At 32.4% G+C, this 15,304-nt stretch overlaps 1 long non-coding RNA gene across 1 annotated transcript in view; it reads left to right on the forward strand.

Moving 5' to 3' along the window:
* LOC122199221 overlaps positions 1–15,304 on the forward strand; it is a 234,706-nt gene that overhangs the window by 164,985 nt on the left and 54,417 nt on the right. The window contains exon 2 of the long non-coding RNA XR_006193422.1: positions 6,230–6,318. This is a non-coding gene — a long non-coding RNA (uncharacterized LOC122199221). The remainder of the gene's footprint in view (positions 1–6,229; positions 6,319–15,304) is intronic.

Below are 15,304 nucleotides of genomic sequence, written 5' to 3' on the forward strand. Positions count from 1 at the left end.
CCGAGTCTTTTCCTGATTGGGTGTGGCATTGCAGTGACAGCCAGGTCTCTGACTCCCTCCTGACTTTGGTGAGTCTGATTTCACATCATCCTAGGGTGCAAGTGTGTTTCAATTAATTTCTGATTTTTCACAAGGGGAATTTGTGAATTATTGTTGTATTGGTGTGTTTGTGGGGAGAGGGCAAGTTTATGGCTAGTTTACCTTTTTGCTGTCATCACTTTGTGGTTTTATTTTTGTTTGTTTTTATATTAGGTATAAAATAAGGAAAAAAGTGACTATAGGAATTACCACTATGCAGCTGGCTAGCTGTAGAATTGTGCTAAGATTATCACCTCCTAATGTCCACCTCAGTTCTCTATAAAGATCATATAAGACTTGTACACTATTGATAATCCATCAAATATCTCACCATCTTATGCTCCTTCAAGGCGTTATTTTGCTTAAAAATTTCAGAGCTTTTTACAAATTATATTGACCTTGTAGCAAACTAGAGTATAATTTGTAACAAAATACTTTGAAAAGAAAAAAAACACAAGGTATTTTAGTTGGCAGTATAACTCCTGTCACATTATTTTCAATTCAGATAGATATAGCAGTGAACTGAAAACAAAAACATAACTGAGTCAGGCAACTAATGCCAACTCATTCATTACTTGGAGACAATAGTCATAGTTTTGAATAGTCTTTTTGCTGATAACCCTTTAGTGAAAATAACATTTATTAAATTTATGAATGATATTTAGAAGAGCTTTCTATTGAAATGTTGTAGGGTCTGACTTATCATTCTAATTTAGGTGTACATATCCAGCTGTAAGCTCTGTTCTGCAAATAGACTGAAAAACATTTTGATAGGTACTGTTGCATATTAAATTTATTTGGTGATAAAATGTTTCCTATAATTTTGATATAAATACACTATAATAATTGGGGAGTTTTAAAAAATCTTATAGTTGTACTAATGTAATCATTAAATAATATATTGAATAAATAATAAAAGCTATCTATCTACTTTTGTATGGTAACCATAAATACAATAGCATCATTTAAATCTGTTAATTCATTTATCAATTGAGAATGTTATTTGATTTATCTCTGATTCTAATCCAGAAAATATGACCTTTATTTTTTAAACATGTCTTATATTTTTGAGAGAGGAAGAGAAATCGGGTTCGCAAGTTGGGAAGGGGCAGATCTAGAGGGGAGAGAATTCCAAGCAGGCTCCCCGCTGACTGTGGAACCCATGTAGGGCTTGATTCCGTGACCTTGAGATCATGACCTGAGCTGATATCAAGAGTCAGACACTCAACTGACAGAGCCACCCAGTTGCCCGCAGAAAATATGACCTTTAAAGATAAATTGGGAGTTGCATTCTGATCTTTTTTTAAACAAATCATAAGTAAAGAAAAAGTAAATTACCAAATGTTTTTTTTTTTTAATTTGTGAAATGTGATTTGTGTATCCACTGATCCATCTTGTGTTTAATTGTTGAAAAGAGATTAAAAGACTGTTCAGTGTGTATATATCATCCACATTCCCTAATCTAATACTTGAATTAAGAATACTGTTATAAAGTGTCTGTTGTATAACAGACAGATAACTTTTTTGGATACTAGTTCCAGATCATGAAAATATTTTGATATTAATGAATTGTCATTTCTTAAAAAGGTAATCTTAAATCTAAATTTTAAATTTAACATTTTGAATAAGATTTCACAGAATTTGGTCATTGGCAATATATGGATATATGTTATTCCCATTTCCTTACATTAGAAGAAAGCAAGTAATTGTTAATAGAGCATACCCACTTTAGGATTATTAAAATTAACATTGGTACTTTATTTATAACTTTTTGACCCCCACAGAAAAAGGCAAGGAGGATATTCTTCACAATGTGTTGCTGATTTCTTAGTGTCTATCAACCAGAATGCAAACACCAAAAAAAAAAGAAGATGGTTATAAAGAGAACAGAGGTGGCTTCTTTTTTATTTGTACTAATTTTCCCATTGCAAAATAAGGTTAAATGAGCAATAGTTGTATGACCTAGTGACAGAGCTTGAGTGAAGTGCTATTTTGTGGGAGAAAATCAACCATAGCATTATTAAGCCTAAGTCTTTCATTTAGAATACTGCAACATAAGATGACTCTAAAGGAATGTTCTAATTTGGGGAAAAATAAAAAGAAAAGCACAGTATTTATAGGGCTTTAGACAGAGGTGTCAGTCTAAGTTCATCTAGTTTCATGGATAGTTGGTCAAAAATGGTTATCCAAAGATAGAAGAAACATTTTTGCAGTTTAACTTTTGTTGATTTGGTAATTTATGTTTAGCAAGGTAAGGGGAGTGGAGTAGTGACCAGGGCTAAGGTCAAGGGCAAAAGAAGGCTGTGAAAAATAGGTGTAGAAATTAAGTTCATGCAAGAGCCATAGTGACTATAGTCTCATGTTCTCTTACAGTCCTTTTTCTTGTATAGTGAAGAAACTGAGTCTTTTTTATGTAACAAATTCATTTGAAAAATATTCAGTCTTTTGGGGTCAGTCTTTTATAATTTACATAGGGCATGAAGGTATCTACCTCTGCCATAAGGCAAAATAATTATTTAATCTATGTCTGTCCCCTATATTGAACAATACACCTCCCTACTTGTTCAATCGCTTTTCTATCTTCTTGCTAATTTAAAACCTTTGCATCAGGGCTTTAGAAATCACTGTAACATGTTATTTATTTTTAGAGGGACATAATGACCTTCTGACCTTTTTCTTTATCATCTAGTTTAGTCTTTATTAAAATTGGAGATGGAAGAATAATTTCCTTCTTCTTCATTCTTCCTCTTCTTTACCATATCTCCCCTGTCTCAACAACAATTCTGCGTGCATAGGACTCCCTAAAGTGATGGTTCTGTGGCTTCACTTGCATAAAAGGGTAGGAAACACTTATTGAAGCTCTCCACATATTAAAAAAAGCATTACAGTCCAGTGGTGAAGATTTTTTCAGAAAAAACATAATGGTTCAAAGTGTGTTATTAGTCTCTGAAATAAACTGTGCTGATCGTTGTTAATTTTTTTTTTCAATCCTTTCAATTCAACTCAAACATCACTTATTCAGAGAATATCTGGATTCGTTTCCAATTTCTCACAAAGATCAGTGTGTATCCCCCGATTATAAGCCTTCATAGCATTATATGCATCTTCTTCAAATCATATGCTCACTACTATTCTAATTTCCTTCTTTAAAGTAGTTTTACTTTACATATCATGCAATGAATAATCAAAAGAGTCATCTTTACCATGCTATCATTGCATGGCATGGTTCCTGGCACATAACCTATGGAAAATAAATATTTAGTCTGAATATTTTTTATGTCTTTTCTTTTCTGTATTTTTTTAGGTGACAACAAGTTCATATTCCCATATTTATGGACAAGTTATTTTCAAATATTTTACTGTTTTTAATATATCTAATATATAAAGGAATAACAAAGAGCAGCATTTCACTTTCCTTTAGTATATTTGCACTATATTTTTATTGCATACTTTTTTTATTCATTGAATTTTTCTCTTTTAACTATACTTAAAGTCATTAAAAGATAATGTTACTTTGTTCTCACCTTTAGAAACTTTCCTAATTAGCCTTAAAACTGGAAAAAAATAATTTAGCTCAAGTTAGTATTATATTTATGATAATTTAGGTTATATTTTCTTCGACTTTATGTTAGGGACCTTTTGTTATTTTCTGTTTTTGATACTGAATTGTACAAATTCTTTCTCACTTTAAGTTACATCATTTTAAAGCCTTTTTAATTAGGGTTGGGTGCCATTTAAATGGACTTTCTTTTTGCAGTTAAAACATTTCTGAACTTGCATAATGCTTAGCTGAATGTTTTTGCCCTTTGTTTTATGGATGATGGTATTGCTAACTTAGAAAAGTACCAATTCTAATTTATAGGGTTTTAGATAGGTTCTGAATTTAAAAGTTAAAATTCAGTCCAAATTTAAGTGAAACTTTGGAGTTACTTCTATTCTCTAGTATAAAAAAATCACTATACATTTATTAATATTAGAAATACCATTGAGTATCAATTTGCATTTTAGTTAAGAAATAACACAAATACTTACATATGATCTTTATTTCATGAAATAAAAACATTTATGTATTTCAGTTATATATTACAATATAATATAGTATAATATACTAATATAGTATAATATATGTATTACTATATAATATAATATAGGGAATTGTTCAGGTAGGAATAATGGCATGAATCCTCTCAACATTATCATCCTCACACTGACTACATCATTTTTTATTTATCATAGCTCATGTATATAAATTGTATAAAACCTATGTAAGCTTAGATTAATATTCAGAATAGAGGAAGGAAGAAAATTTTAAATTAGCCTGGGATTATTGGGGAAACTTTTACAGAAGTGAAATTTGCTTTAAAGACTATTTCATAGTGTTATACAAATGAAATAAGATTACACATGTGTAAATTAGAGTACTGTACTTATTATACAGTAGCACTCAATAAATATTGGCTATCCTTTACTTTTAATTAAACATAAAAGTGCAGAAGTGGGGAAAGACATCTGCAAGATAAAGGTCTTAAAGGACTTGTGAGGGTAATCCTGTCACTCAGTATGTACTTCAGTACACTCCTCCAAAATGAAGGCGATTAGCATTCTCACAGGCCTCACTCATCCACTTACTACTTTTCTTGTGTCTTTGAGCCTTGACATTTGTTTGTTTGTTAACAGTGTTTGGGTATTCATTATTTTCCCAACTAGACTGAAATCTCCAAAATGCCAATAATTTATTTTGTCTGTTTATTTCACTGCTGAAGGCCCAGTGTCTAAAGCAGTGTCTGGCACATGTTTGACATATTTAAATTATTTATCTTGTTTAACATTTGAAAACTACCATTGGATAGGCACTATTATTACCCTCATTTAACTGAAGAAGTAACTGAGGCAGCAGGAGGTTAAAGACTTGTACAAGGTTACATAGATAGTAAGTAATGAAGTCACCAGAAGGCTTTTCAAGGTGAATTGCATTGAGCTACTGAGGAATACTTGTAACATTAAAATTTTGTTCTCATAAGAAGAAAACAATGATTTGTGTGGAGGTGTGTGTGTAAGGGGTGATAAAAGCGGGAAAAAAAAAGGTTTAGAGTCTTTTTGAGAAGGCCAATAATATGAGAAAAATTTGTAGGGCAGTATTTTATGCATGTTATCTATTTTATGCAGACAGTGGACTGACACTGCTCCTGAAAACAACTCAAACTCCTGGCTTAAAAGAAAAATCACATTATTGTAAGTGTAGCCACAAGTTGGCAGGGAAGAAGAAAACTGAAGTGAATATAGGGATCTGACAGGGATCTTTGAAAAAATGATCATAAATATGTTTCAACAAGAAATCACAAATACTCTTGAAACAAAGTAGATAATTTCAGCAAAGAAAGAAAATTTTTAAAAATATATGTTGTTGATTAGGCTCACTAGTGGCATCAAGATGATAGAGAATAGAAGCAGTGAATTTAAAGAAACATCAATAAAATTAATCCAATTTGACAAACAAATAATACATTTTAAAAAAATGAAAAAAGACTGCAGGATGTATGGAACATTAACAAAATATACAATGTTTGACCAGAGTTTCAGAAAAAGAAGTGAAAGTGGGGACAAAAGAATATTTGAAAACATAATGGCTGAAAACTTCTTAAATTCAGAAAACTACATAAACCTACAGATAAGAAAATAGAAAAATGACTTGAACACACATTTTGCCAGAGAGTTTATACAGCTGGCAACAGTTTATATATTTTCCAGAGAGTTTATACAGTTTATAAATATACATTCAACATCAATAGGCAATAAGGAAATGTAAATTAAAGCCACAATGAGCTATCACAGCAAAACTATCAAGTGGCTGAAATTAAAAGGAAAAATGCTGCAGAGGATATAGAAAAACTGGATCACCCATACATTGCTGGTGAAAATGTATAAGCCACTTTGGAAAACAGTTTTACAATTTCTTACAAAACTTAACATGAAATTACCATATGACCTAACACTTTTACTCTTGGCATTTATCCCGGACAAATGAAAACTTATGTTCACACAAAAACCTGTACCCGAATGCCCATAGCAGCTTATTCATATTATCCTAAATGGAAACAACAGAGATGACTTTTAATAGGTTAATGGCTAACCGAATTCTATATATCCACAGCAGTGAAGAGGAACACGTGATTGATGGATGCATGACCAACTTGAAACTTCGGGGTATTCTTCTGACTGAAAAGAAGCCAATTCAAAAAGGTAACATGTGATTTTATTTATATAACATTTTTAAAATGACAAAATTATATAAGTGGAGAACAGTTTAATAGATTAGTGGTTTTTCTGGGTTTCAGTAGATACAAGATTGAGAGAGACATGGGTTGGTTATAAGGAACAAGAGGGATCCTTGGGAATATGGCATTGTTTTAGGTCTTTATTGGTGGATATGGTAACCTACACGTGATAAAATTAGATAGAATTAAACACGCATGTGCACAAGTGAGGACAGATAAAATGGGGAATCTGAAATAGGTCAATGGATTTTAAAATGTCAACATCATGAGTTTGTGATATTGTGCTATGGTTTTATAAGTTATTACTATGGGTAAAATTTACAAAGGGTTTCTCTGTGTTATTTCTTATAACTGCATGTGAATGTATAATTACTATTATATTGTCAACTTTAGCTCAATAAACCTGTTAAAATAGTGTTATATTAATAAACATAAAATAATGGTTTTATTCACAAAATCAGTTTGTGAATGCAGAAAATAACATCAGCAAAAAAGTCAATTGATTTTAAGATCGTGAATAACAGATGTTTAATGATTATAAATTTCACAGTAATATAATAATGTTTATTTGTAGTGATGTACTGATGTTTATTTCCCTTTTAAATTTTACTATTTTACCTTTTTTGCCTTTTTGTTTTCCTTTTGATTTATTTTTTCTTCTGTGTCCAAAATCTGAGGCAGAACCATATACATGAGCAGTTAGAATACAAATAAATATTTTATTTAACTATCAGATGACAACTTAAATTGGAAAATAAATAGTAATTTGTAGTTGTTTACTACTTCAATTTTGAATTTCCCCTGAAAGCCACGGTAAAATAAGAAGGGAGTTTCAGGCTATTCTGTAGAAGAATTAAAGGAAAGATAAACATCCCTCTGGAACAGGCAGTTTTTGTCAGCAGCAAATTTTATCAGCCATTTTTTTGGAAATACTTATATAAAACATTTTGAACACTAAAATAGGCAAAGTACTTGAGTAGTTTTGAAAAGACCTTTTAAATTAAAAATTTCTTTGTAGCTGCACTCTGACAAATATGAGGGCATATTATCAAATAATTCAGTAAACTGATTGTTGTAGGTTCAGAGATGATATGATCCAAATACAATGTCTTTGGATAAATAAACTCTTGTATAAATAAAGCTTAAGACTTCTGGAAATTAACAAATCAATTGTATGAGCTTTCGGACATTTCCAGCAAGCTTTGATCAAAGGCTAGATTGTGTCATGCTGAATTCATTGAGAACTTCTATTAAGTTTAGTATTTTATGCTGTAATTACAGAGAGGTGCATATCCCATAGATACCAGGCAAGCAAATGGCAGAGCTGACATTCTTATTGTATGACAATTGAAAGCCCAACATTTTACAACAGAAAAATGGACTACAGTGGTAGGTTAGAACTTGTAATTTTATGAAAGGTTTTGATTCTTTACTTTTATATAAGAATAATAAGTAAGGAAGAAAATAATTTTGATTAGGGCTATAATGAACATAAGTATGTAGACAGAAAATTTAGGTGATGATGAACACAACATTTTTAAATTAGAATATGTCCTTCTCTATACGTTGCTTGTTTGTTTGCACAATAATCTGCTAAGGAGAACTTTTGGTATATATGCTATTTTGACCTTTGATCTTTTTAATATTCCTTAAGGATATTTTATCTTAGTAAAGTTTAAAATAGATAAACAGATATGCTCTATTTCAATTAAGTATGCCTTGTTGGAGTGGATGACATTTTAAATAACATAATTTTATATCAGTGGCTAACGTCTTTTAGAATTATTATACAATGACATCTTCATTCATTCTAATATAAATTTTATTTTATTTTTAAGATTTTTGTTGAGGTAAAGTCCAGGTAATATAAAATTAACATTTTAAAGTGTTCGATTCATTTAGTACATTCAAAATCATTACCTCTACAAAAACATTTCATAACACTTAAAGGAATTCTCATGCCAATTAGGCAGCCACTACCTGTTTTCCTCTCTTCAGGTAATCAATAACCTACTTTTGCCTGTCTGTTATGAATGAACCTATTCTGTTTATTTCATATAAGTGGAATAAAACAATATGAGACCTTTTGTGTCTGGCTTCTTTAACTTAGTCTATCATTTCTGAGATTTAGCTATATTGTGGCATGCACCAATACTTCATTCTTCTTAATGGCTAAATAACATTCCATTGTATATAGATATACTGCACTTTGCTTATTCACTCATCAGTTGATGAACATTTGGGTTATTCCAACTTTGGCTATTGCAATGAGTACAGCTGTAAACATTTGTGTACAAGTTTTTGTTTGAATTCTTGTTTTCAGATATTTGGGTATGTATACCTAAGAATGGAATTTCAGGGTCATATGGTAGCTATATGTTTAACATTTTTAGAAACTGCCAAACTCTTTTCACAGCAGCTGCACTAGTTTACGTTCCCATCAGCCATGTACGATGGTTTCAGTTTTTCTGCACTCCCCCAACAGTTGTTATTTTCTGTTTTTTAGATAGTAGTCATCCTCCTGAGTAAGAAGTGTATCTTAATATGGTTTTGATTTATATTCCCCTAATGACTAATGATGTTGGCCATTATTCTTGCAATTGTTGGCTTTTTGTATACCTTTTTTGTAGAAATGAATGTCTGTGTCTTTTGCCTGTTTTTTAATTGGGATGTTTTTCTTTTTGTTATTGAGCTGTAAGAGTTTCTTATATATTCTGGGTACTAGAGCCTTATCAGATTATGATTTGGAAATATATTCTTCCATACTGTGAGTTGTCTTTTCACCATCTTGCTAGCATCCTTTCATAATAGTTTTACATTTTAATGTCCACTTTATCAATTCTTATTGTTGTTGCTTGTGCTTTTAGTATCATATCTAAGAAACCATTGCCAAATACAAGATCATCAAGATTTAACTTGCTGTTTTAGAGTTTATACCCTTCTATTTTTAAACATTTTTTTCTATCTAAATTGATTGCTGCATTCAAAGCAAATATATTTTTAAATTCTTACGAAATGTTTATTAGATTTAATATCTTTGCTTGTTCTTTACCTTGATGAATTATCTAATATATATTTACCTTCTATATTATATATTTACTTTATATATTTATTTACCTTACATTGTACAAAATTTCTTATTAAAAGATGAGAGCAGAGGACAGTGTTTACACTGGGGGAAACATTTAGTTATCTGTAACTCAGTCTGGTTTTAACCTGAGAATTCTGAAGTCCCAGTTTATTTTTCTGTTGTCATAACCCTCTTTTCCTTCTGAAAATGCTGATTAGGGAATTTCAGTTTATGGTTGAGAATGCGACTCTTAAGGTTTGTGTGGTGTATTCTTTGTTTTCCTCTGCATAGTCACTTTCCACCTTTCTGTTTGCCAGAGAAAGCAGGAAAATAGGTTTGCTGATCTTTGGCCTTGGATTGGGTTAATTCTATTGAAGGTCCAGGTAGAAATAGACCAGAGAGTGAGAGAAATAGAGTCAAGACATTTATTCCTACTGATTTCTTATTGCAGGTTGTTGGGCTGACTGCATGTATCCAAGTTTCTTGTCAAGTGATACTCTCCACATTAAGGGAGTCTCTCTCTCTCTCTCTCTCTCTCTCTCTCTCTCTCTCTCTCTTTCTCTCTCTTTCTCCCTCTCTTCTCCCTCTCCCTTTCCTCCCTCCTCTGTTTTGATGATCACATTCTCTCTTGCCCCTTCACACCAAGTGCAGTGATAGTGGCTCCCTGTTATCACATCTGTTTGTCCTGTGCCCATCTCTCGTACCATCTGACTTTCCGTTGTTAATACCATGCCTAGTCCATAGGCTGGCACAGCGTCTATGACATATAGAGGCATTTTATAATGGAAAAATAAAACCCTTTCCGACAACCATCACTGTTAATAAATAAAATTATGTTAAAACAATATGATAACAATTGCCATATTACATGCCTTAAAATATAAAGGAAAATAAAACTTTTAGAGATATTCTAGCATGTGAATGTACTCTAAAATGAATCTGTTTTAGAAATTTATCTTAAGAGAGATAAATCTGATTCTGAAAATATTTGTATATAACACAAACATATAATATACTCTAAAGTGGAAACCATCTAAATACCCAAATACCTTGGATTATTTTTATTAGTTATGTATCCATTTGACAAAATACTCGGTAAACTTGTGGAAGAATCCCAGATCTGACACTCAATAGTCATGTTTCTTTGAGTAACTTATTTTGCATTCCTGAAATCTAAGGATAAAACATTATACTTACCACACAGACTGCTTGTAAGGATTAATTAAGACTGCACATTAAAGATTTCACACAAAAGCTAGCACATGGGAAGCAAACAGTAAATATTTGATATTACTATTTCTCTCTCTCCTTTAAAGGGTGGCTTAGGAATACTGATTTTTAATCAGGGATTCATATGAGAATCAACTGTTAAACTTTCTCTGAAAAAAACATTCGTAGAACCCAACCTGGGGCCCTCTGATTTAGTAGATGTTGTGTGGAGGTCAAGGCATAGTGTGTTGTCTAACCTCCACAGAAGGAAATAGTACCTATCCCTTTATAAGATTCGTTTAATTACATGAGGGAATGCTGAGAATATATTGTAAAGTGAATAAAAGCAAATTATAACTTTTATTAACTAAGTGCATTTTAGTTGTGTAGATTCCTTGCTAAACATTGAAAATTGAAAACTCATGCCAATGACAAAAACAAAAGGAATTTATCATAAAATAAATCCCTAATCAGGAAAAAAAATCATTACTTATGGGCTTTTATAGATTTGGGCAATATTTTGTTATAAGTGAATCCCAAATAAGTAGAAAAGAGTTGCTTGCTTGGCAATTCAAAACACAACACAACAAAGCACAACAAAAGAAAACAAACAACACTAGCAAACAGTCTCAGAATTATTATCCTGTAATGACTTGTACAGACTCAAATAATCTCTAATAGTGAGTTACCAAAGGGGATTTGAAAGTTCATTATAACAAATTCCTAGAGCTAAGAAAAAAAAAAAATTCAGACAGTCAGTTCTGCGATGATATCATGATGATGTTATGCTCATTCTGAAGTCCCTGCTGTTTGGAATTTAAATATATTTTGTTTTGAATATTCCTTCTATCTTGCATACGAGCAGTTTTTTCTCTAAAGAGACAATTGATCCCAGTGTATAAATGTATCAATTATATTTGAAACTTTGAAGCTGTTTAGTTTAATTCATTTGAACAAGTACTATGCTGGCCTTTGTAAAATTAACAAAGTAGTGCAGTATCAGAAGGACCCAGAGAAAGTGAAACTTTCCCAGTCAGTACAAGCAGTTTTCCTTTTCTCAAACAATTTTTTGTACTGACTTTTCTCCATAAGCTTTAAATTACTTTTTAATTTTGCACTTATTAATGAGGTCATTTACTTAAGAAGAATGCATTGAGTGCCTTTTATGTATGAAGAGTCAACAGGATAAAAAGAAGAAAGAGACATAGATCCTTTCTTCAAGTCAGTAACATTCTTCCAGGGGAAAACAAAATGTATGAAAATGTCTGTTTTCAAACAATACAGAACAATATTTGTAGGCTCCAGTCCTCACCTCAAAATTCATACCTTGTCTTTTATTTATTGAGAGGAATGATAAAGAAAAAGAACAAAAGATACTGAAGGAACCCAAATTGGAGATAGTGTCCTCACAGACAGGGGCCAGGAAAAATGTAACTGCTTCTTGGGGAAAATATCAGTCCAGAGAGGTGAACGCAGTGACTGGTGCCTAAGGATGACACTTGAGGAGGAAGTATCTATTCGGGATTTTATGAGGTTCTTTTTTGTTTATTTGTTTCAAGTTAGTTTTGTTTTGTTTTAATATGTGAGTTAAACCTTCTTAGTCATACTACAAACCTGTATTATTTTTTAAGTAAGCTATACGCCCAAGAGTGGGGCTTGAACTCATGACCCCAAGATCAAGAGTTTCATCCTCTACTGACTGAGCCAGCCGGGTGCCCCCACACCTTTAGTAAAATGTATATGGTTCCCAAATTACTTGTGAAGAATAATTAATTGTTTTTGTCTTCAGTAGAGCTTACATTTATTACAAATTCAAAGATATTGAAAGTAAATACAAGACAAAGTCAAATCTAAGATTACTAGGATAGATCCCTTCTTTATTCCCAGATATATATATTCTACATACCCATAGGCAGTTCTCCCTCTTAACCAAAATGTTGCCCTGTGCCCTTACTAACTCTCAGAGCAGAGACATTGGCCCCAAACACAACAGCTTTTAGTCTGTTCTCTCTATCCTCAACTACAATATATGTAGTCTTAATATTTACTTACATATTAAATTACTCTGAGGATTATTTATAGAAAAATAAATCACTTAATTCTGGGAAACTTCTTCCTCACTCATTGGGTTGAAATTTAGACATATAACCAGTCAATTAGAAACATATTAAACATTAAACATTGCATAAAAAACATTGTTTTTTTCTAATATAGCCTATTCAATTTTATATGTAATCATCTTGTTTTGCTTTATACAATTCTGAAAACTATCATTGAATGAAGTGATTTTTTTAAATATTTTATCTATAAAGGAATAAAAACAATAGACAAGCCCTAAATCCATTTCATAGATAGACTCTTTGCTAATCTGACATTCTTTAGTGTGATTGGGAGAAAACTGTAATGAATTTTTTTAAATTTTTTTAATGTTTATTTATTTGTGAGAGAGACAGAGACAGAATGCAAGTGGGTTAGGGGCAGAGAGAGAGGGAGACACAGAATCCAAAGCAGGCTCCAGGCTCTGAGCTGTCAGCACAGAGACAGATGCGGGGCTCAAACTCACAAGCTGTGAGATCATGACCTGAGCCAAAGTTGGTTGCTCGACCAACTGAGCCACCCAGGAGCCCCAGTAATGCATTTATTAAATTTGAAATTTTAGTTAGGAATGAAAAGACATATGTGGACAGATACTGTTTTTATTATTTCAAACTGAAGTATATATCTTTAGAATAAAATTTAAGGCAGGGAAAATAAATAACTGTGCTTTTAAGAAAAATAATTGCATTGGGGCGCCTGGGTGGCTCAGTCGGTTAAGCGTCCGACTTCAGCCAGGTCACGATCTCGCGGTCCGTGAGTTCGAGCCCCGCGTCGGGCTCTGTGCTGACAGCTCAGAGCCTGGAGCCTGTTTCAGATTCTGTGTCTCCCTCTCTCTGATCCTCCCCCGTTCATGCTCTGTCTCTCTCTGTCTCAAAAATAAATAAGCGTTAAAAAAAAATTAAAAAAAAGAAAAATAATTGCATGAAGTTCTACCTGAATATGTTTTACTGACCTCTCACCATCGTATAGGCACTAGTTCCAAAGGAGTTCAATGAAGTGTTGGTAATTAATTATCCAGGATTTTGTAATCTATTCTTCATCCCTTTTTGATTTGTGCATGAGTTTGGATTTTTAGTTTGGGACCTGGTCTTACACTCTTACATAGATTTTTCAACATTGAAGGAAAATGTTGAAAAGAACCTACTTACACTTAAATCCTAGACATATAAAAGTCCAGAGCAGATGTGTTTGTACTGGAATAGGTCAGGCCACAGAATGCATAAATACCTGACCTAAACAGTTAAGACTTTCTCTTGCAGAACATAAGGTTCAGTTATCAGATGGGTTGATTATGAGAAAAGGACGAATCTAAAAGAAATAAAATTATGAATTTTATAGATAGCATGTGAGAGATAGCAGCAGCCATAGCCCAGCATCTCCTTTACCATCAGACAATTGATGTGACCAAAGTGAGGATGGTATTCATATTGACAGCGACATAGTGGGAGATGAAGATCTTTGGGAGATGGAGTGCAGGAGAAAAAAGTGTCAAAGATGATACCTGTTACATTTGAAGAGGTTGTGGTAAGAATTGTAAACAATATTAGAGAAATGGGATCTGTTGTGGAGAAGTTTAGAGTATACTTTCTAACATGTTTAGTTTAAAGTCCAAGGAAAGATGTTAAATTATGAGTAGGATGTATGAGTCTGAAAATCAAAGGAGAATTTTTCTGGTTGACATAAATTTATGATTTTTTTTTGGTGGGTGACTGCTCTTTGAAACTCTTAATCTTCTAGTTCTTCTAGGGAAGAACTCTTAATCTTCTAGTTCTTCTAGGAAAGAAGTACACTGTGGGAGGGGGAATAGAAATCTTTAGGTAGAAACTTGAGAAATTCCCATCATTTCATGGATGCAAAAATTAATTTAAGCATGTGAAAGAAACTATAAAAAGGGTAATACTGTGTCATACACACACACACACACACACACACACAGGAAGAGAAGTATTCAGAAGTTATCAAAATGGTTGAGACTTGATAGGAGGTAAATTAGCAGACTTTCAAATTTCATTAACTTAGCAACTTAGATATAATTTAGTATCTTGGTGGGAATGGAAGTTGCTAGTGTCACAGGAGCAAGAGACAGATGATAACAGGTTAAAAAGGGGTTTGGATGTGAGAAAAGGGGGTTATACCCGCTGACCATTTTAGATTTAGGGCTACGTAATGCAGTAGGGAAAAATCCAATTATTAGAGTTCATTAAAAAGGAAGAGAAGGAAGGGAAATTCTAGAGTGTGACAATCTAAAGAAAGTAGAGAAAATAAAATTCGAATCATGGACAGAGGAATTAGATTTAAATTGGAGGGGCACATTTCCTGTTCTAACAGAAAAGAAGGCAATTAGGATGATTTAGTGGAACTCTACTACAGATTCAGCCTCACCATCATTCCTGAGTGGATTATGAGTGAGAGAGGAAGGAAGGCTGTAAACCAAAAAAAGATTTAACATGGTATCTGTCAACATCGGAGCCTTTAAGAATATTGCCTCTTTCTGCCTTTTTTCTTCCTTCTTTTCTACTTTCCTTTTTTCTTCTTCCATATTAATTTCAAATATAGTGCCTGAAAAATTACCTTG

Source organism: Panthera leo, chromosome A1 (genome assembly GCF_018350215.1).
Source record: "Panthera leo isolate Ple1 chromosome A1, P.leo_Ple1_pat1.1, whole genome shotgun sequence".
NCBI classification, from domain to species: Eukaryota; Metazoa; Chordata; class Mammalia; order Carnivora; family Felidae; genus Panthera; species Panthera leo.